The sequence below is a fragment of the Mustelus asterias genome, chromosome 7 (genome assembly GCF_964213995.1).
Source record: "Mustelus asterias chromosome 7, sMusAst1.hap1.1, whole genome shotgun sequence".
Taxonomy (NCBI): domain Eukaryota; kingdom Metazoa; phylum Chordata; class Chondrichthyes; order Carcharhiniformes; family Triakidae; genus Mustelus; species Mustelus asterias.
In genome coordinates this window covers 121,163,596-121,184,656 of record NC_135807.1, presented here as the reverse complement: position 1 = coordinate 121,184,656, position 21,061 = coordinate 121,163,596, and the positions used below count along the sequence as shown (strand labels likewise).

General features: G+C 47.6%; 1 protein-coding gene and 1 long non-coding RNA gene across 4 annotated transcripts in view; one reads left to right on the top strand and one right to left on the bottom strand.

Annotated features, from left to right (window-relative positions):
• LOC144496165 (uncharacterized) overlaps positions 1–21,061 on the bottom strand; it is a 462,102-nt gene that overhangs the window by 53,072 nt on the left and 387,969 nt on the right. Inside the window, exon 2 of the long non-coding RNA XR_013498378.1 lies at positions 12,251–12,361. This is a non-coding gene — a long non-coding RNA (uncharacterized LOC144496165). The remainder of the gene's footprint in view (positions 1–12,250; positions 12,362–21,061) is intronic.
• LOC144496164 (coiled-coil domain-containing protein 102A-like) overlaps positions 1–21,061 on the top strand; it is a 528,300-nt gene that overhangs the window by 210,592 nt on the left and 296,647 nt on the right. The gene's annotated exons all lie outside the window — the stretch shown is intronic.

Sequence of the window (21,061 nt, the reverse complement as noted above, 5' to 3'; positions counted from 1 at the left end):
CAGACAATTTCGATGGCGTCGAGGTCCCGGTCTGTTACCATGCTAGGGAGCTGCGTGGTCAACCTAACGGTGCGGGGCATAGTTTATGAGAACTTCAGGCTCCTCCTGTGACCGCACCTTTGCGCTCCAATACTCCTGCGACTAGACTTTATGGTCCACCTGAGGAGTGTAACCCTGCAGTACGATGGGCCACTCCCTCCACTTTCAGTGGGAGCACAGCAGCCTCCAAATTGCCCAGCGCGCTCCACGTGCAGCCTCTCGACACTCAGAATCACCCCACCATCCTTATTCGAGAATCTTGTGCCAGGCTGCAAGCCCATCGCAACTAAGAGCAGGCGTTACAGCGCTGAGGATCGGATCTTTATTCGATCTGAAGTTCAGCGGCTCCTCAGGGAAGGGATCATTCAACCTAGCACCAGTCCATGGAGAGCACAAGTCGTGGTGGTTAAAACTGGAGACAAACCCAGGATGGTCATAGACTATAGTCAGACCATTAATAGATACACGCAGCTGGATGCGTATCCTCTCCCGCGCATATCTGACATGGTCAACCAGATTGCGCATGACCGGGTGTTCTCCACCATTGACTTGAAGTCAGCTTACCACCAGCTCCCCATTCGCCCAGAGGACCGAAAATATACGGCCTTTGAGGCGGATGGTCGTCTTTACCACTTTTTAAGGGTTCCCTTTGGCATCACGAATGGGGTCTCGGTCTCCCAGTGTGCAATGGACCGAATGGTGGACCAGAACGGGCTGCGGGCTACCTTCCCGTACCTGGATAACGTCACTATCTGCGGCCATGACCAGCAGGACCACGATGCCAACCTCCTTAGATTTTTACGCACTGCGTCTCGCCTGAATCTGACCTACAACAGGGAGAAGTGTGTATTTAGCAAGCACCGCCGAGCAATTCTCGGATACGTGGTGGAAAACGGGGTCCTTGGCCCTGATCCAGACCGTATGCGTTCCCTCCTTGAACTCCCCCTACCCACTAGTATCAAAGCACTGAGAAGATGCTTAGGTTTCTTTTCATACTATGCACAGTGGGTTCCCAATTATGCGGACCAAGCCCGTCTGCCCATAAAGTCTACCTCTTTTCCCCTAGCAGCAGAGGCTCGCTTAGCCTTTGAAGGGATAAAAGCCGACATCGCGAAAGCCACGATGCACGCTGTTGATGAGTCTATCCCCTTTCAGGTGGAGAGTGATGCATCTGATTTTGCCCTGACCGCCACACTTAACCAGGCGGGCAGGCCTGTCGCCTTTTTCTCTCGCACCCTCCAAGGCCCTGAAATTCGGCACTCCGCGGTGGAAAAAGAGGCTCAGGCCATTGTGGAGGCTGTCCGGCATTCGCGCCATTACTTGGCGGGAAAACGATTCACCCTGCTCATGGACCAGCGGTCCGTGGCGTCATGTTCAACAACACGTTACGGGGTAAGATCAAAAATGATAAAATCCTGAGGTGGAGAATCGAACTCTCCACCTACAACTATGATATCATGTACCGTCCGGGGAAGCTCAATGAGCCCCCAGATGCCCTGTCGCGTGGAACATGTGCAAGTGTGCAGGAGGATCGATTACAGGCCCTCCACAATGATCTCTGCCATCCGGGGATCACTCAGCTCTTCCATTTCGTAAAGGCCCAGAATCTACCCTACTCAGTGGATGATGTCAGGTCCATAACCCGAAGTTGCCAGGTATGTGCTGAATGCAAACCGCACTTCTACCGACCTGACAGGGCACATCTCATTAAGGCCACTCGCCCTTTTGAAAGACTGAGTGTGGACTTAAAGGGCCCCCTCCCTTCGACAGATCGGAACGTGTACTTCCTCAACGTGATTGACGAGTACTCACGATTCCCTTTTGCCATTCCCTGTTCAGACATGACCGCTGCCACGGTTATCAAAGCATTACGGGATCTTTTCACCCTGTTCGGTTACCCCAGCTATATCCACAGTGGTAGGGGCTCGTCATTTATGAGTGACGACTTGAGGCAATACCTGCTCTCAAAAGGGATTGCCTCAAGTAGAACTACGAGTTACAACCCCAGGGGTAACGGACAGGTTGAAAGAGAAAATGCTACAGTCTGGAAGGTTGTCTTACTGGCGTTGAGGCCTAAAGGTCTTCCAGTCTCCTGTTGGCAAGAGGTACTCTCTGATGCGCTCCATTCCATCCGGTCCCTCCTGTGTACGGCAACCAACGCTACTCCACATGAGAGGATGTTTTCCTTCCCTAGGAAGTCTTCCTCTGGGACCTCATTGCCATCTTGGTTGATGTACTCAGGACCTGTCCTCCTGCGGCGGCATGTTAGGACCCGCAAGTCCGACCCTTTGGTTGAACAGGTCCATCTCCTCCACGCCAACCCTCAATACGCCTATGTGGCATATCCTGACGGGCGAGAGGACACGGTCTCTATTAGAGATCTGGCGCCTGCAGGGGACTTGGAAACCCCAGTCGCTCCCACACCCCTAGTTAGGGACCCCTTGCCCTTTATCTCCCCTCCTGACACGGCGCGGGCAGTATCGGGACCACCACTTAATCCTATTACTCCCGTGTACAGCTTGCCTGAGTCCAGGAGATTGTTGCCACCTCGAGGCGTGCTCGAGTCCAGCAGATTGTCGCCACCTCGTGGTCCACCTGTCCGTGAGGAACTGGAGGAGTCACTGGACACCGCCTTGGAGAGAAGGTCACCACGGTCACCAGAACCAGCGTTACCGCCAGTGTTGAGGAGGTTGCAGAGACGGTGCGGTCCTCCAATACGACTGAACTTGTGAATATATGAACAGTTGTTCTGTTTTTTTTTTGCCCCGCCGGCCTTTGTTTTAAAGGAGGGGTGAATGTGGTGAACCATAGTTGGTTACCACTATGAGTACTGAACCATAGATGGTCAGCACTATGGGTACTTGTAGATATGTTACTGTTGTCACTGTTGGGGTTAGGGTTGGGCTGTTCTACCTGTTGATATTGTTCTGTGGTACACTCCAGTTGGCTCCGCCTACCTGGAGGAGTATAAAGGTCACTGCACTGCCTGGTGACCCTTTAGTCTGGGATTGTATTGTTATGCAGTATGCTCCATTCTTGTTAGTAATAAAAGCCTTTATTTCCCGGGTACGATCCAGCCTCCCGAGTGATTTAATCGCGCATCAGGCGGCACGGTAGCACAGTGGTTAGCATTGCTGCTTCACAGCTCCAGCGACCTGGGTTCGAATCCCGGCTTGGGTCACTGTCTGTGTGGAGTTTGCACGTTCTCCCCGTGTCTGCGTGGGTTTCCTCCGGGTGCTCCGGTTTCCTCCCACAGTCCAAAGATGTGCGGGTTAGGTTGATTGGCCATGCTAAAAATTGCCCCTTAGTGTCCTGAGATGCGTAAGTTAGAGGGATTAGTGGGTAAATATATAGGGATATGGGTGGGATTGTGGTCGGTGCAGACTCGATGGGCCGAATGGCCTCTTTCTGTACTGTAGGGATTCTATGATTCTTAGCCAAAAGGCTGAGAAGCATGTAACCATAATAAAGATGTGGAAATAAAATCAATTCTATTGTTTGAACAATTTAGTATGGAAGGATTGTTGATGCAACATGTTTTAGGTTAAGCTTCCTGGAACTTGCTGAATGCAGTTTTGAGCTGTTTTGCTATAAAGCTAATTTGAGGAAGAATTGTATATGGAACAATACGTTGCTTATGCCCTAAGCCATAGAAATTTCAGAATGCATTAATATTTCTGAGGAGTCTATTCAGCTGAGCATATCTGCCTTTGGAAATGAGCAGAGTGAGGTGGATCTAATTACAGTGATTCTACTTGTCATTCGTAACCATCTTTCTACATTTGGCCCTATTGTTCTGTGTAGTCACCAAACAAAGCTCTTAATGGCTTTATGTGCGGACCTGATCCCCTTATCATCATATAAATACATTTGTTACATTCCAGTATTTTTCTCTCGTCTTCCAAAGCACTGAAGCCATTTTCTCTGCAGATAATCACTGAAAAGGAAGCTGTTTGAAAATTCATTGAAGGAATACTGGCAATTTTTTTTGTAGCTTCTTACAATTAGTCAGAAGCACAACGCTGTGGGTGCTGGCAACCTGAAATAAAAACAGAAAAAAGATAGCTGGTCAGGCAGCATGTGTGGAGACAGGAAGGGAGGCACGGTGGTTAGCACTGCTGCCTCGCAGCGCCAGGGACCTCGGTTTGATTCCCAGCTTGGGTCACAGAGTTTGCACATTCTCCCCGTGCCTGCGTGGGTTTCGTCCAGGTGCTCCGGTTTCCTCCCACACTCCAAAGATGTGCAGGTCAGGTGGATTGGCAATGCTAAATTGCTCCTTAGTGTCAGGGGGACTAGCTGGGGTAAATGCATGGGGTTATGGGGATAGGACCTGGGTGGGATTGTGGTCAGTGCAGACTTGATGGGCCGAATGGCCTCCTTCTGCACTGTAGGATTCTATGAGTCCCCCCCGCGCCCATGATGTGTTTCCCAATGACTGTCGCAACACCCCCATTGGGGGGGGGGGGGGGGAGGGGTTTCAGGCAGGAAACACAGATGACAACTTGGTTGACAGATCTGCCTTTCCAGTCAGGTGGAGAGAGTCTAGGGCAAGTCACATGAGGATTTGGGTCTGAGTCACGCTCCAGTAGGGGATGGAGAGTTGTGATCTCCGATGAGGGGTGAGAGGAGAACTGGGGCAGTAGGGAGGGGTGGGGGTTGGTGGTGCGTGGGTAGGATCTCACCTTGGGCATGGACCAAATCCCTGATCCTTGGGAGTAGATATGCTCTGATTCCTGACCTGGGAGTTTCTGGATGGAAAGTTGTTTGTTTGGGATGGAGCATAGGGGGGCAAGGAGAGGTGAGCAGGATGGTGGGAGAAGCACTCCTGTTCCCCCCTGATCCACAAGCAGTGCTACAAAGGGATGGTCCTTCTCTCCAAAGCTGCCCTCAGTTTCCTGGGCATGGAAAACTGGGCTGGCCACAGTTAAACATGCTAATCATAGAATCCCTATCGTGCAGAGGAAGACCATTCGGCCCATTGAGTCTGCACCAACTCTCTGACAGAGCATCCTACCCAGGCCCTATGCCTATAACGCCACATATTTATCCTCCTAGCCCACACATCCTGGCACACTAAAGGGCAATCTAGCTTGGCCAATCCACCTAACCTGCACATCTAAGTAAGCTTAATTTGAGGCTGTCTGCCTCATTAAAATATTAATTCATGAAATCGCCTCCTGGGAGCTCCGAGCAGCTGATTCACTTCCCGCCCTCTGTCTCACCAGCAATGATTGTCTGTGTCTTTACGATCTGGTTGGCTGTAGGGATTCGCATTCTAATCAGTATTCTGTAACTTGATTTTGTGTCTCTGTGCCCTGTTTGAGAGCAGATTTCCATTCCATCTGACGAAGGAGCAGTGCTCCGAAAGCGAATGGTATTTGCAACCAAATAAACCTGTTGGACTTTAACCTGGTGTTGTTAAAACTCTTACTGTGTTCACCAGCAATGAACCAGTTAACAGGTGGGTGAGGATCATATTTGAGATTTTAAATCTCTAGATTCCACCTGTTCTGACAAAACGTCATCAATTTGAATTGTTAACTCTGTTTATAGAATCCTACGGTGCAGAAGGAGGCCATTCGGCCCATCAAGCCTGCACCGACAACAATCCCATCCAGGTCCTAACCCCATGTATTTACCCTAGCTAGTTCCCCTGACACTAAGGGGCAATTTAGCATGGGCAATCCATCTAATCCGCACATCTTTGGACTGTGGGAGGAAACTGGAGCACCCGGAGGAAACCCACGCAAGCACGGGGAGAATGTGCAAACTCCACACAGACAGTGACCCAAGCCGGGAATCGAACTCAGGTCCCTGGCACTGTGAGGCAGCAGTGTTAGCTACTGTACCACCGTCCACAGATGCTACCTGACCTAATAGCATCTTCAACATGGTAAAAAAAAACCTCAATGTTTCACAGGAGGGTCATGAACAAATTCAATTTACAAATTAGAAATTCAGTTTGTTGCATGAAGAGAAATATTTCCAGTTTTAGTGATCCTGCAGTTCGACTGATATATTAAAAATAATTCAATTATATGAATAAACTTCCACCAGTTACAGAATACATTTTTAATAAGGTTTCATGTTATTTTCAAATTTCTCATGCGTAAAAATTCAATAGTCTTGCGGAGTAAACAATTCATTCCAGTGGACCAAAGTTTATAAAAAAACCTCTAATCTTACACGTCTTCTCAAATGAGTTAATTATCAGGTTGAGTGTCAGTTGTGGCTCAGTTGCCTCTTGAGTTTGTGGGTTCAAGTCTCACTTTAAGACTTCAGAGCAAGTATCAATGCTGTCACTATGGTACTGAGGGTCTGTTGTACTGTGAGAGGTGTCACATTACTGGGGGTGGGAGGGGGGGGGGCAATGGCGATTCTCCCAAAACATTCTAAGTGTCGAACGTGTGTGATAATTGGAGTAAATCATGCTGGTTTTTTCAGTGGGAGTCCAGAGAATGAATCTCCCACTCTGTGCAATGCAGGGTGCTTCAGCGTAAATCACCTAAAAAATTAGTGAGGGAGGCCTACCCCGTGGAAGAGGCCGGCAGCATAGGCCGAGGCTGAGATCGACGCGTGCGCAGTGGCCCCTGTTTGCCGGCCTCCCGATTGCTGGCCAGCTCTGCAACCCCCGCATTGCCGGCTTTCTCGTTCCTCCACAGCCCGACCGCTGGCCCCCCAAGCATGCCCGGGCCCAGCCCCGACCCCCCACACACCCCCCCACCCCCAGCCCACCTCGATCACTCACCCCGTACCCCCCAAGCCCCAATCTCCCCCCTCTCCACTCCCCCCTCTCCACCCCCCCAGCAGTCCCTATCTCCTCCCTCCCCACCAACCCCAATCTCCTCCCCCCGCAGCCCCTCCCTCCCCCTCTCCCCCACCCTCCTCCCTCCTCCCTCCCTCCCCCCTCCCTCCCCCCTCCCCCCTCCCTCCCCCCTCCCTCCCCCTCCCTCCCCCTCTCTCCCCCACCCTCCCCCCACCCTCCCCCCTCCCGCCCTCCCCCGCCCTCCCCCCTCCCTCCCCCGCCCTCCCCCCTCCCTCCCCCCTCCCTCTCTCCCCCGCTCCGATTGCCCCCCTTCACTCCTACGGGGTTGGCCTGCTAGCTCCCCACTAGCTAGCGGGGAGCTAGCAGGCCAACCCCGTAGGAGTGAAGGGGGGCAATTGGAGGGGAGCTACAACGCTGGAGTGAAGCAGCCAGCCTGGAGATTTCAGTCCCGGGCCCGCTAATCGCATTTAAATTACATTGACATTCAAATTAACATAAATTATGCAACTTCGCACCTACTTCCAACATGTAAAGTCCAGCGCTGGGAGATGCTCTCGGGCCGGATGCCCAGCGCGGATTGTGCTAATCTGGCCTTGCAGAAATCTCCCATCCTGTTGCGCTAAAAAATCAGCACAGCGTGATGGGAGAATGGCCCCCATGATCTGTGAGGGAGTCTGGGGTGATGGATGTTCATCCAGCTGGAAGGATACTTCAGTTGCAAGCAATAAAAGAACTATCTTCACAAAAGTAAATTAAAGAAAATGGTGCAATGAAGAAGCTTCATTACACCAACATTTGGGACCGCATCCTGGGCCACACAAGCTCTCCACAATTTACATCTGCTTTTTAGTTATACCGGTCAGCTGACCACCACATCATTCTGCCATTGGTTACATTGCCTACCAAGTCAGCTGACCCTCACAGAACGTTACCATTGGTCACATTATAATAGATTCCAATGTTTTCATTGGTTACATTATAACAATGGAACAGGCTGGTAAGTGGAGTTAAGGCCACAGCCATGATCATATTGATTGATGGAGCAGGCTTGAGCGGCCAATGGCCCACTCCTCTTTTTATTGATCTTATGATCATATTAATCACTTGTGGAGGGGCGGGAAGGTGGGGTGTGTGCACCAACACTCCCATCCCCAGATTGCATCGAGCCTAGAAACCCACCTCTGCTAATATCCAAGTCACTGGGTGGGATTTTCTGGCCCTTCCCACGAGCGGGATCATTGTTTAGGTTTAGAGACTGGTTTCAGAATCATCGACAGACACAGCGCGGAAGAAGGACATTCAGCCCATTGTGCCTGTGCTAGCTCTTTGAAAGAACTACCCAATTAGTCTGATTGTGTGCGCATCCTTTGATCTTTGTGTTCCTACTCTTCCATTAAAATTGTACTGTTGCTTTTACTTGTCTCTTCTTTATCCTATCAAAATTGCATCAATTTTACCTTTCCTGTCTCTTCACTTTACCAACCTTATTGGGCGAAATTCTCTGGCCTCCCAGTCACGTGTTTCCTGCCGGTGGGAGGTGGCGCATTGTTTGCTAGCGGCGGGATTCTCCGTTGACACCACCCCATGCCAGCGGGGGTGCACTGCCGGTGAGTCCAGAGAATCCTGCTGGTGTGACTGGCTGTAGAATTCTGGCCTCTCTGGCTTCTTGAGGTCTGTTCCTATCCACCTCCATGTCTCTTACATTTCCAAGTCTTGCCACAACTGACAACTGCCCTGCACACTCAAGTCCAGGTCATTAAGTATCAAAAAAGAGTAGTTGTTCGAATAATGTCCTCTTGTATCCTAAAAAAGCAATCATTCACCGCTACTCCTTGCTCTCTCCCTGCCCATGTGACTGACATCTGCCCCTTTTAACCTCACGAGCTTCAGTTTTGATACCAGCTTTATTATGTGGTACAGTCTTAAACACCTTTTGAAAGCCAGTCTTATTTTATAACTTGCTAATATGAGGCTCAAGTATTACAGGGGCAGACGGGGCCAGGAGAACAAACAGCATTAGTAGGAAGAGAGTCCTGAAATAGAATGGATCACATAGGAAAGAAATGAAAAACAACCTGAGGCAGGTTTGAAGTCCCCATGTGAAACTGTATGGAGCATGGTAAATGAGGTTGGTGCCATAGGGGATTCTGATACAGTGGCAATAATAGAGGCCTGGTTCAAAACAAGAAGAGGACTGAGAACTTATTATTCCTGGCTCTAAGGTATTCAGGGAAGATGGGGAAAATAGAAAGTAGCAACTGGAGTTGCAGGACTGAGTAAAGATATTGCTACAGCACTGAAATTGGATCAAATACGTGAGGGCTCACAGACCCAAGCTTGGATGTTTGTGGAGTCATGACGCTGTGTGGGTTTCCTCTGGGTGCTTTAACACTCCAAAGATGTGTGGGTTACGTTGATTGGCCATGCTAAATTGCCCCTTTGTGTCAGGGGGTTAGCAGGTAAATGCATGGGGTTGTAGGGATAGGGCCTGGGTGGAATTTGAATTCGATAAAAATTATCTGGAATTGAGAATCTACTGATGACCATGAAGCCATTGTCGATTGTTGGAAAAACCCATCTGGTTCACTAACATCCTTTAGGGAAGGAAATCTACCGTCCTTACCCAGTCTGGCCTACATATGACTCCAGAGCCACAGGAATATGGTTGACTCTCAACTACCCTCTGTACAAGAGAACTAGGGATAGGCAATAAATGCTGGCCAGCCAGCGATGTCCAAGTCCCCCGGATGAATAATAAAAAATTACCTGGGATTACAGGGATGGGGCTGGGTGGGATTGTTGTCGGTGCAAGCTTGATGGGCCAAATGGCCTCCTTCTGCACTGTAGGATTCTACTATGATTCTGGGGATAAAAATGGTAGGCGGTACCTAGATCTGGAAGTCCAGCCCCTTCTCTGATCCATTTGATTTCTGATCCAAATGATCCATTTTCACTGCGATGTGGGGGAGGGAGAGATGAGGAAACTGGAGCAGAAAATGACTCCCACATGTGGGAAACTGAAACTCAGCAAGGCCATTTGTTCAACAAATCTCACTTTTGCAGGAGCAAGGACCGTATCCCACAGTGTGTGAGTTATGAATTTTTAGAGTGGGCACATATATTCTAGAAGGGCGGAGGAGGTCTGTAGAACTGCCAAGTAATTAAAAAATCCTTTAAAAATTGAAAGAAAACCTGCCTGCCAGAGTTGAAAAAAATCTGTTCTATCGGTTTCAATAGCTGTTTGTTGACATAACCCTGAGTGCTTTCATTATATCATTATTGAGGTTTGACTGCTTTCCACAACCTATCATTATAACACGGGGGACTTGAAATTCGCAATTTGATTGACAGTGCAAAAGAGTAACTGAAGTGGAGGAGGCCTGCAAGAGGGAGATGGCTCAGGTACAGAGTGGATGCATTACAACACTAGGGAAAGGGAGGCCACACAAAACTGGAGCTCCCTGGATGACTGAAGGTTTGGAGATTAAAATGAAACAGATTCGATTTGATTTATTATTGCCACATGTATTGGGATACAGCGAAAAGTATTGTTTCTTGCGTGCTATACAGACAAAGCATACCGTTCATAGAGTACATAGGGGAGAAGGAAAGAAGAAAGTGCAGAATGTAGTGTTAGAGTCATAGCGAGGGTGTAAAGAAAGATCAACTTAATCGTTAATCTGTAAGGGATTGAAATAGAGTATTGTTAGGGAGTTTATAAGACTTAGAGTGCAGTTTTAAAAGCATAGAGCAAGTGTAAAAGTTAGAATTAGAGGGTGTGCTGGGGACAGTTCGCAAGAAGTCTGGTGCCATCTTGAGAAGAATAAAGAGGCTTACAACAAATGTTTATTGTACTGAGCTGGCAGCAGAAGGTACAAAGGAGATTTAAAAATAAAGATAATAAAACAATAACAAGGGCAAAAAGAGAATATTTGAATATATTAGTAGCTAACAGAAAAGGAGACACAAGATCTTATATTAACATATAAATTAGAAATGGGTAATAAAGAGAAAAGTGGGGCTGATTAGGCACAATAAAGAGGTCATATTGTGGGGACTGAAGGTAAGAGACCTTGCTTTGATCTTTGCTCATGACAATGATGCCATTGAGACAGGAAATAGGCAATTGGATAGGATAAGGATAGAGAAAGTGGTACTTAAAAGGTTAACAACACTCAACGTAGAAACTTCACAAACTCAGATGGGTTGTATCTCAGTTCATGAGGGAAATAAAAGTGGGGAGTATGAAGACTCCGGCCACGATCGTCCAATGCTCCATAGATCAGCATGGTGGCAAAGTGGTGAGCACTGTTGCCTCACAGTGCCAGGCACCCGGCCTTGGGTGACAGTCTGTGTGGAGTTTGCACATTCTTCCTGTATCTGCGCTGGTTTCCTCTGGGTGCTCCGGTTTCCTCCCACTGTTCAAAAGACGTGCTGGTTAGGTGTATTGACCAGGCTAAATTCTCCCTCAGTGTACCTGAACAGGCGCCGGAGTGTGGCAACTGGGGGATTTTCACGATAACTTCATTGCAGCGTGAATGTAAGCCTACTTGTGAAACTAATAAACAAACTTAAACTTAAAAAAGATAGGGAGTCATTGCCGGAGGACTGGAGCATCGCAAATGTTACACCTCAGATCAAAAAAAGTAGGATGGGTGAACCCAGCAATTACAGCTCACTCCATGAGGGAAAACATTTGGAGAGGACAGGGGTAGGATCAAAAGGGTCAGGAGGGGAAAATAGTGAATTGGAGGGAACTGGAGGGGTGGCCAGTGGGTTGCAGTGGGAGGTAAGTACAAAGAGGAGTAAGTAATTAAGAGCAGTTAGTAGAGAGTGGAGTTTTAGACCAGTTAAGTTTAGGGCAACAAATAGGTTCATAATGTAAATAATACAGGTCAGGTGTCTAACCCATCCTTATCATATATTTTTTTTAATGGGAATGGATTTTCATTTAGCGCAACTTTTTTTTAGGAACACATTAGGAGTGCTAAGCAAAGGTACTGTACTGTATACATAAGCAATGATGTTGTTCTAGATCTTTGTAAAACATTAGCCCTAGATGAAATATTGCCGGGAACTTACCGACCTTGCTTGTGGCAGGGATTCTCTGATCCTGCTGCTGTGAATGGGGATTTGGCTGAGCGCCAAATTTTCCGTTCTCGCTGCAGCAATAGCGGGGTGTGCAAGACTGGTGAATTCCAGCCATTGTGTTCAGTTCTGGGGACCACCCTCCAGGAAGGATGTTGAGACATTCAGGAGACTGTGGACTTGATTTCCTAGAATTAATACTGGGGATGATGGATTTCAGAAACTCAGGAAACTTCTAAGAGCAGTGAAAGAATCATAGAATCCCTACAGTGCAGAAGGAGGACGTTCGGCCCATCAAGTCTGCACTGACCACAATCCCACCCAGATCCTATCTCCGTAACCCCACATATCCCTGACACTAGGGTCAATTTAACATGGCCAATCCACATAACCCGCACATCTTTGGACTATGGGAGGAAACCGGAGTACCCGGAGGAAACCCATGCAGACACGGGGAGAATGTGCAAACTCCACACAGATAGTGACCCGAGGCCGGAATTGAACCCAGGTCCCTGGTGCTGTGAGGCAGCAGTGCTAACCACTGCATCACCATGCCGCCCCGATAAGATATGACATAAGATATGACAAGGATAAGAGGAGATTTGATCAAGGCGTTCAAAAACATGAAATGTTTTGAGAGGCTGAAGAAGAAGAACCTTTTTCCAATGACAGTGAGCACAGATTTAAGACAATTAGCAAAAGAACCAGAGATGGCATGTGGAAATGTTTTTAGACAAGTTGTTTGTAGACTGGAATCAATGGCTATAAAGGTTGAGGATGCAGATCTAATAATAGAATCATAGAATCCTACAGTACAGAAGTTAGCCATTCGGCCCATCAAGCCTGCACCGACCACAATTCCACCCAGGCCCTATCCCTATAACCCCACATATTTACTCAAGCTAGTCCCCCTGACACTAAGGGCAATTTAGCACGGTCAATCCACCTGACTCGTACATCTTTGGACTGTGGGAGGAAACTGGAGCGCCCAGAGGAAACCCACGCAGACACGGGGAGAATGTTGCAAACTTCACACAGACAGCGACCCAAGCCGGGAATTGAACCTGGGTCCCTGGTGCTGTGAGGCAGCAGTGCTAACCACTGTGCCACCGTGCCGCCCTGGCAATAACTTTCAAAAGAGTATTCGATAAATACATGAGGGAAAACAGAAGAGTCGGACTAATTGGACAGCTCTACCAAAGAGTTGGTACAAAGATGATGAGGCAAATGGATCTCCTCCTGTACAATATCATTGTTGTGTCTCCTCTTACACCTAATGATGTAAAAAGCAAACTTTCATCTGATTCCATAGTGAGGTCTTTTTTCCTGGAACAGGTCACTCGTCTGTCGCCAAAGGTTTGCTACTTGAATGCCAAATGTCACTGATGGTTAGACGTAGCCTGATTTTTTAAAAATTCATTCGTGGGACATGGGTGTCACTGGCTGGCCAGCATTTATTGCCCATCCCTAGTTGCCCTTGAGAAGGTGGTGGTGAGTTGCCTTCTTGAACCACTGCAGTCCATGTGCTGTGGGTTGACCCACAATGCTGTTTGGAAGGGAATTCCAGGATTTTGACCCAGCAACTGTGAAGGAACTGTGATATATTTCCAAATCAGATTGGTGAGTAGCTTGGAGGGGAACTTGCAGGTGGTGGTGTTCCCATGTATCTGCTGCCCTTGTCCTTCGAGATGGAAGTGGTCTTGCATTTGGAAGGTGCTGTCCAAGGATCCTTGGTGAATTGCTGCAGTGCGTCTTTTGATAGTACACACTGCTGCTACTGAGCGTCAATGGTGGAGGGATTGAATGTTTGTAGATGTGGATTGCATTGGTTCAATAAATAAACATTCTCACAGGTACCATAATCAGCTATTTGACCTTTCTGCTATTGGTTTCCTCAATGGGAGATGAATTGTTCTAATTGCTATGTGTAGAAATATTGAAAATACCTGCAAAAAGAATATGGTCATGATGTTACCACACATGGGGGCCACTGCAGTTTTCGATACTCATAGGGCCCGATTTTACCATTTTGATTCTAAGTGCCGAATCTGGGCGTAGTACAGATCCGACCTTGAAATCTGCATTCCAGCGCACCCATACGCTTTCAGCCGGCTCCAGTCCGATCTGCCTGTGGGCGGGGCTTAGCGCTGCCGGAACGATCGGAGCTCTGAACTGTGCATGCGCAGTTCGAAAAAAATTTGGAAAAGCGCGCCCGGGCGCTGGGCTGGAGCGCGCGGCTGTGGCGGTTTGTGCCTTCTTTACAGCTAAATGTTTCTGAAAGATTGCTTCCTGCTGTGTATCCTGTGTCCAGCGTACCCGGGTGGAACAATTCGAATAGAACATCAATAATTCGCTTTGGAAGGCAGGTCTATGCCAGGCTGTATCCTGTTTTGCTGGTTCGACCTGATGGGTCCGCTATCAATACCCGATACAAGGAGCCTAAAAAAATTATAATGCCAGTCGATGTTTCCCTTCTGCCAGAAGCTAAAAGGAAAGCAAGAACGCGCAAATGTGTTCCCAAAAGAGCTAGAATGAAAGAGGAGCAAATTGAAGATGAATTTAAAGTTGACAATTATAGCAAATTCTGGAAGAAAAAGTAGTCTTCAAAATATTGGATTTTAGAATCAACCATCACCGGACTGCTTGACTGGTGTTGACATCAGTGGAACTTTGACAAATGCACATATTATTGTGATGTCATTAATAAGTTGTGTTTTTTATTTATGATCTAATCCATTTATTTTATTAAAATGTGTTTCTACAGGAAGGATACAGGGAATGAAAAAACAGATTCCTGTTTTTATTTCTACTATTACATGGCTTAAATGCAAGGAGAAAATGCTTTGAATGTTAATTGGACAATACCCATTCACATTAATTCTGTGCCTCCTGTTCCTGACTACATTTGTGTGGATTTGACTTGCATCTATTTATTTGTTTGTGTGATGTATCATTAAAACCAGTTGCAGGAAAAAAAAAGCAGAAAGCGGCTCTCTGACACAGATCATCCTCGGTGGGGGGCGGCTCAGATATATCTCTGGTGGGTGGGGGAGGAGGAGGGGGGGCGGGTCGGATCATCCTCTGGGGGGGGAGGAGGGAGGCGGGTCGGATGGATCTCTGGTGGGGGAGGAGGAGGAGGGAGGCGGGTCAGATGGATCTCTGGGGGGGGGCAGGGGGGTCCGCTGCCACTCTGCGGGCAATCCCTCCTCCCCACCGGAGGAATGAATCCCTCCTCCCGGATTGGCCGCACGTCAACTCCGGGAGGAGGGATTCGTTCCTCCAGTGGGGAGGAGGGATCGCCCGCAGAGTGGCAGCGGACCTCCCTGCCCCCCCAGAGTTCCATCCGACCCGCCTCCCTCTCCCCCCCAGAGATCCATCTGACCCGCCATCCCCCCCCCCAGAGGAATATCCGACCCGCCCCCCTCCTCCTCCTGCCCCCAACCAGAGATACATCTGAGCCGCCCCCCTCCTCCTCCCCACCCAGAGGATGATCTGAGCCGCTCCCCCCCCCCCCCCTCCCAGAGGGTGATCTGGGTCAGAGAGCCGTTGCAGGCTCTGAACCCGCTTCGGAGGTTCCCCTGCAAAATAAAAATCGGCTTCGGATTTTTATTTTGCAGGTCGCTAAAAGCGTGGATCCGGAACGGAACAGAAGAAGGTAAAATGGGATTTGATGGTAGAGTTGGGCGGGCAGTTCATTAAATCGATTTAAATGCATGCTAATGCATTTAAATCGTCGGGCTGCCCATTCGGGCATGGAACGGATCCGTGCCCGAATTGGGTGATGGTAAAGTCGCGATTTGCTCGGACGCGGGTGCAGATCGCGATAAAGGCCTCACTCCCAATTTTACCACGATTTCGCGCCCGAAAACGGGCGCAAACTGTTGGTAAAATCGGGTCCATATTCTCATGTGGGCACAAATGTTCTGATTTTAACTCGGGTGGGAGTTGGTGTGGCTTGAAGCAAGATCGATCAAACACATCTTGGGGTAAAGTTTCCATCCCCGCCTGCTGCGGGAATCATGGCAGGCGGGACAGAAAGTTTGGCGGACCATTTAAAGTCCCGTTGACCATGGGCAGGAATTTCCGGTCTTGGACTGCACGCGGCCAGAAAATTCCACCCCTCACGTCATCCCAATGTCGGCAGCGTGCAATGGGAGACTTCTCCACCTCCCATGGTTATTTGCTCAGATTGAACCCACAGATGCTCAACTTCAGTGTCCCACTTGAGAATTAATTTCTCAAATGTACACTTTGCTGGTCCTCTGCTGGCTCCACCTCTACAAATTCCCGATTCAGTCAGAGGTTTGTGAATTGTATTCTATTCCGTGTGATATCTGACTTGCCTATTATCGCTGGCCTCCACTCGATCTCTATTCACCAATGCATTGGGAGAAAGGAAGAGAAATGTAAAAAATATGTGCACAAGAACCAAGTTAATTTACAGTGCTATTAAGTTTAAGTTTATTTATTAGTGTCACACGATGGCTTACATTAACACTGCAGTGGAGTTACTGTGCAAATTCCCTAGTCGCCACGCTTCGGCACCTGTTTGGGTACACTGAGGTGGAATTTAGCATGTCCAATGCATCTAACCAGCACGACTTTCGTACTGTGGGAGGAAACCGGAGCACCCGGAAGAAACCCACGCAGAGAACGTGCAGACTCCACACAGACAGCGACCCAAGCCAGGAATCAAACCTGGTCCCTGGCGTTGTGAGGCAGCAGTGCTAACCACGGCGCCACCATGCCACCTGGAGTTACTTGTCTGGAAGCTGATAAGTTTCCTTCCTCTTGTTCTCACTGAGATCGAAGAGACCCTCCCCCCAGGCCTAAGAAAAACCTTCAACTGTTAATCGAATTTCTGCTTGACACAGGGTCAGTGCAATTGGTTCTGGCAATCAGAATTCCACTCAGCGTGGTCACATTATTTTAAACTTCGGAACTCCCTTACTTTGGGATGTTTTCTCATACCATACCAAATTAGAAACATTTAATTAAGAAATCCGTGAATCACAGAGGACGAGCTAATGAAGCTCTTAGCCCAACGTGGATCAGTTCAGTATCTAGATTCACGAAATAGTTTAGGAAGAGATTGTACAGGTTGATTTAACAGAGATTGATTTAAAACAATGGTTAATTCTGTGGGATTCAGAGCCAAACTGGTTCAGATTAAAATCGCCCACATGAATCGATTCACTAGTTTGAGAAGGAGAAAGGCTACGGAAGCGCAATGCACCATGTTTAATAGTTGTAGCCTTTATCAGGTTTTCTTCATACAGTTTTTCCATCAGTTGTAAGTCTTTTGCGATGATAATTGTAGGAAGCTGTGCATCATGCCAAATTTAAATAAGTTCCACAACTGAGCAGTGGCAGACTTATAGACCAGGATTCTCCCCAAAAAAATTCTAAGCTCCCAACGTGCGGGAAAATGGGAGTAAATCTCACTTTTTTTCCCGTGTGATTTCCAGAATGAATCTCCGACACTCTGTATATCACAGAGTGCGTGATTCCCACTGGAAATCAGGTGGCGGGGCCTATTCCCACCCGAGGGGCCGGCAGCATAGCGCTGAACAGGCCACTGCACATACACCAATCTGTCAGCGCCGAGGATTGGCACATGCGCAGTGACCCCTCCCCGCTCCCCCCCGGTTCCATTGCTGGCTTCCCAGCCACAAAAGTATTCAATCTTCTTTACTTAAAAAAATATTGAAATGCAGCACAGCATGGACTCAGAACTGGAGGCAGCTCTTTACACAGGGGTCCCTCGTGGTAAGACTAGACCCATGACAACCTGCGCTACCACTGATGCCACCTGTGCATGCTCATACCTGCTAAAGACATCAGTATATACATTCAAATAGCAAGATACTTACTATAATACTCTACAACACTCACAATTGACAGAGTACTTACATGGGAAGGAACAAAATCCTAGCATTTTACTAGTGAGTTAGTTTGTATACATATTGGTCACAGGTGTTTTAAAAGATGTTTCCTCAAAGTCGCCATGTGCGTGCTTGTGTGTGTGCGTGTGTGTGCTTGTGTGTGCGTGTGTGTGCGTGTGTGTGCATGTGTGCACGCGCTTTATCCTTGGAGTGTGTTGGAGTGTGTAATTCAACAAGGTTAGTTTCTTTCACACTATTGCTCTAGAAATTGTCTAAGAAGAGATAGTCACCAACACGTACACACACAACAATTAGTTACAGATGAAGGCAATACGATGAGATATAAATGTGAATCAAGTTTAGTCTGTATTCAATGCAGGCCTGAAGGTTATGAAGTCGAGGGGTTGAGGTTGTAGAGTTGTCTCCGCAGCTATGAAAGCTTCCACTGTTGAACTGGTGGACGTTACTTTAACGGGAGGGCTTACTCGGTGGAATCAAGGTTACAGGGAAGAGGCATCTCTTTGGCAAACCAAATAAATTAAATTAAATAAACTGAGGGACAACGTAAAAGGAGCAGCCCCTTAAAAAGGGTGGGGTGGAAGGGGGGAACTGCCTGAAGCAAAAATAAAGTGTAAAGGAAACTTAAAACATCAAATCAAAATGTGATTAAGAGGATCAATATTACACTGCATCCCAAATGGGAGGGTGCCTTTCTAATGCTGTGCAGTCAGGGCACTCTTTGCTGCTCAATTACTTTACACCATACCAGTAGGTATTTTCAGATGCTTTTCTTGGACGCTTCCTACATTGAAGCTTCTTCAAGATGGTTGTTGATAGATCTGTTTTGTATTATTCTTAGCAGGCAAGCTAAGATTGGACACTGTATCCAAAATACTGAATCAAAGAACAAAGAACAAAGAAAATAACAGCACAGGAACAGGCCCTTCGGCCCTCCAAGCCTACACCGACCATGCTGCCTGACTTAATTAACTAAAACCCCCTACCCTTCCAGGGACCATATCTCTCTATTCCCATCCTATTCATGTACTTGTCAAGACACCCCTTAAAAGTCACTACCGTATCCGCTTCCACTACCCCCCCGGCAACGAGTTCCAGGCACCCACTACTTTCTGTGTAAAAAATCTGCCACGTACATCTCCTTTAAACCTTGCCCTTCGCACCTTAAACCTGTGCCCCCTAGTAATTGACTCTTCCACCCTGGGAAAAAGCTTCTGACTATCCACTCTGTCCATGCCTCTCATAATCTTGTAGACTTCTATCAGGTCACCCTTCAACCTCTGTCGTTCCAGTGAGAACAAACCAAGTTTCTCCAATCTCTCCTCATAGCTAATGCCCTCCATACCAGGCAACATCCTGGTAAATCTTTTCTGTACCCTCTCCAAAGCCTCCACATCCTTCTGGTAGTGTGGCGACCAGAATTGAACACTATGTTCCAAGTGCGGCCTAACTAAGGTTCTATAAAGCTGCAACATGACTTGCCAATTTTTAAACTCAATGCCCCGGCCGATGAAGGCAAGCATGCCGTATGCCTTCTTGACTACCTTCTCCACCTGCATTGCCACTTTCAGTGACCTGTGTACCAGTACACCCAGATCCCTTTGCCTATCAATACTCTTAAGGGTTCTGCCATTTACTGTATATTTCCTATCTATATTAGACCTTCCCAAATGCATTACCTCACATTTGTCCAGATTAAACTCCATCTGCCTCCTCTCCACCCAAGTCTCCAACTGATCTATATCCTGCTGTATCCTCTGATGGTCCTCATTGCTATCCGCAAATCCACCAATCTTTGTGTCGTCCGCACCTGATTCTGTCTGGATGCCTGCTAATTTTGTTACTGGGAAAGTTCTCATCTCATTATCCCTTTTGAATGCTGTTTTTTACCCGTTGCTGGGCAGATCATATCCTATCATTCCTGGTTAAATTCTTGTTACTACTGTTAATAGGCAGATCCATGACAATTATTCCTTATGAGAATATGCTTGGATATCTCACTTCTGTATTTCGAATGAATATACTCTAAGCTGAGATGAGTATATTGGTATGACCTTTCAAAAATTGAGAAACTGTGAATGGAGAAACCATGATTGACTCTCTGCAGATGTGTTTCGTAGTATGTTGCTGGAGCCGCACGGTGGCACAGTGGTTAGCACTGCTGCCTCACAGCACCAGGGACCCAGGTTCAATTCCGGCATCGAATGACTGTCTGTGTGGAGTTTGCACATTCTCCCTGTGTCTGCTTGGGTTTCCTCCGGGTACTCCGGTTTCCTCCCACAGTCCAAAAATGTGCGGGTTAGGTTGATTGGCTATGCTAAATTGACCCTAATGTCAGGGGGTTAGCAGGGTAAATATGCTGGGTTATGGGAATAGGGCCTGGGTGGGATTGTGATCAGTGCAGACTTGATGGGCCGAATAGCCTCCTTCCGCTATTGTAGAGGAGAATAGAGATTCTATGAACCTTTCCCACCACTCCATGATCTGAGTTGTTTCTACTCATTCATAGGATATGCATATCAGTGGCCAGCATAGCATTCATTACCCAACACTACAATTGATTGGCTTGTTTCTTGTTAAAGATTATTTAGATGTTTATTGCCCCATTTTGCCGTAATATTTTTGAGAGAAAATGTCCAGAACCAGTTATTCTGATGACGGCTTCAGCTGGCATCAGTTCTGTCCATCTGTTATTGTAATCTTTTTGCCTCTTGCTCAGATTCCAAAGCACATCTCCCTCATGGGCTGACCCCTTCACATTTTGAATGATGGATCGGTTGCTGTTGAGGGGAGGGAGCAGTTAAGAATCAATCAAGTGTCTGTAGGTTTGGAATCGCAAATAGAGCAGACTGGATAAGGATGGCAGATTTCTTTCTGGAAAGGACATTAGTGAATCAGATGGGTTTTATGACAATTCATGGCTTCATCATCACCATTATTGATACCAGCTTTTTATTCCTGATTTACTTCATTATATTTAAATCTCCAGCTGCTACGGTGAGATTTGAACTCAGCCTTCAACGTAATGTGTCCCAACAACAACAACTGATCATAGAAATCATTATAGAAACCCTGCAGTGCAGAAGGAGGCCATTCGGCCCATCGAATCTGCACCGACAACAATCCCACCCAGGCCCCACCCCTGTCATCCCACATATTTATCCCGCTAATCCCTCGAACCTATGCATCCCAGGACACTAAGGGGCAATTTAGCCTGGCCAATCAACCTAACCCGCAGGAACACCCGGAGGAAACCCACGCAGAC